This window comes from Arctopsyche grandis, chromosome 9 (genome assembly GCF_051622035.1).
Source record: "Arctopsyche grandis isolate Sample6627 chromosome 9, ASM5162203v2, whole genome shotgun sequence".
In the NCBI taxonomy this organism is placed as follows: Eukaryota; Metazoa; Arthropoda; class Insecta; order Trichoptera; family Hydropsychidae; genus Arctopsyche; species Arctopsyche grandis.
In genome coordinates, this window is record NC_135363.1 from 16,761,254 (window position 1) to 16,763,842 (window position 2,589).

Below are 2,589 nucleotides of genomic sequence, written 5' to 3' on the forward strand. Positions count from 1 at the left end.
ACAGAATAAAGCCATTTCGTTTATTGCAGAGCACTCTCTTTCTCTCTTTCTCCTCTGCAGAGTTCACAAACGCATTATTACGTCGCCTTAAATAACAATAATGGTTTATATTTATATGCATTGCTCGGGATCTCGAATGGTCGTTAAAATTCCCCGCTTTCTGTCGATCTCGCTGCGTGCAGTTTTTCCGATCACGGAAAATTTACTGCGAATGCGCGCGCGCAGTTTGGCACGTTCCACTCCACTCGTTATTATAATAATAATAATATATATAAGAGGCGGTCATCCAAATATTGAATGTATTATTAAATTATACAAAATACGTATAAGAAATGGACAAATGGACAGAAAAAAATATGTAGAATGATGACCGAAAGGTTATAGAAGAAAGCAAGGATGCTTGAAACAAAGAAAATGTATAGAAAAATAGGATGAAGATGCAATATATGGAAAATCATATGGCAATCATATAAATACTTCATTGAAAAATTTAGTGCTTATCACAACTAAATGAACTGTGTATTTCTCGGAGATTTGAGGCATTAGTTAATCAGTGGGATTATTGGTTAGATACGTATGTTCAGTTTTTTTTACGTTAAATTATAATCTCTTACAAACCCGCCAAAAAATTTAGATATACCCTGCAAAAATGCAGAAAGTACATGTACATACATACATATGTACGTTAAAATTGTATTCGCTATAAAACAAATAAACTTACGTTAGTTGAGTATAAAAATGCCATCATACGAAGATTTATATTCAGATTTAGAAAAGCAAAAAAAACCTAGATCTTTTAAAGGGATTGCAGTAAAAAATCTTCCTGTTGATTATTATAAACAAAAAAGACCACGGATGGATAGATATCTTTGAAGATTGGTTCAAAACTAAATGGGTTCCTGAAATGAGAGATTTTTTTAAAAGTAAAGGGTTGCCACAAAAAAGCAGTATTTTTAATCTTAATAATATTTTTAATCTCATCCGAATGGAAATATATTTAAAAAAAATAGTCTTATGATAGCTAAATTTTTACCACCTGATGTAACCAGTGTAATTTAATCGTTATATCATCAATGAAAGAGTTTTACCGCGTTGGACTTCTCGGAACTGCTGCTAAGAAAGTTGAAGACTTGATTGAAAAAAAAATAGTGTATTAGATGTTGTACATGGAAGAGCAAAAACTTGGCCGAAAATAAAACTAATAATAACATTGATTCGATTCAATGTTGATCGGGAAAACATCTACATATATATAGGAGTGGTTTGATCGCGATTTAATTGATCAGGATCCTAGTGTTTTGTCACTATAAAATTGATATTTAGAGAATACACTTTATCTGAGAATTATTAATCTATACTATAGTATTCAATGTTTTAGAAATCTTATTTTCAAATAGTATGTACATATTTGCGAGTATATGTATATGTACATAGGTAGTATAGTATAGGTCATGATAATACAACCGAATGGGTTAGAATTCGTTCGTTTTATTTGGGGTGTATTTGATTTGAGGATTGAAACGGGTTCACTGTTATGCGGTAGCAAAGCTTACTCACTCAGATTCTGTTGTCGACAAGTTAATTTAGGACGGAGCATGCGTATACGAATTATCCTCTCGCAGATATCCCCACGTCCATTGTCCTACGGCGTGCGCTCAATTTTCAATTTATTATGCGGTCATTGTCGACGGTGGTAAGCTCTGCGTCCGGTATCTGTGCGATCGGAATCCGTCCAACATCCCCTTTGTTACTCCAGGGCAAGGGGTATTCGGTAGGGGATGCATGTAACACGCGAGACCAAATATTGGAATGGCAGCGCTCGGCTTACTTATTAATCCAGCATCCCTCGCGTGCGCCCCGGGGCAGGGCGCCCTGCCCCCGCAATGGGACACAATGTATCTATTGCCACAAAAGGCAAATAGCCACGAACAATGTTGTGATACGGCCTGATTGTTTCCTACAGCTTCCGATCTACCCATCCAGTGGCGTGCATTGTACATTGAAGATCACTTTATTTTAAACAAGTGGTTTTACCCGGCTTCGCTTGGTATTTGCAATATAAACCGCTAAACATGGCTAATCTGATAGTAGACATTTTATTAAATTTATTTTAATAGTTTTCATTTGTTTTATTTGTTTTTTTTTTATTAAATTTAACGTCACGGATTCTACGAACCAAAACTTAAATATTATAGAAAGTCTCTTTCGAAATTATATATAAGATGTGCGAATATATTTATTTTAAGGTCAATTTTAACGTATCTATAAATATTTCATCTAATATTTATAGATACGTTAAAATTCAGAGTGGTGCTTTTCATTCTGGATTAAATGGAAATTAGTTAGGAAAATTAGCTAACAGAGTTTAAGATTATTTTTTTGTGTGAGTTAACGAGTCGTTATATTTTAAATTGGCGTAAGTCCACTTTTCTTCATTTCAAGAAATATCTCGCAAAACATTAAAATTAAACATTAAACTTTTGCGTTTAATATTTAAAAGGACTGGTGGCCTTTAATAAGTTAATTCTGCTTTATAGAGATTCTGAACGTATCGAATTATAAGTAATGATAAAAATTTGTGAATTACAT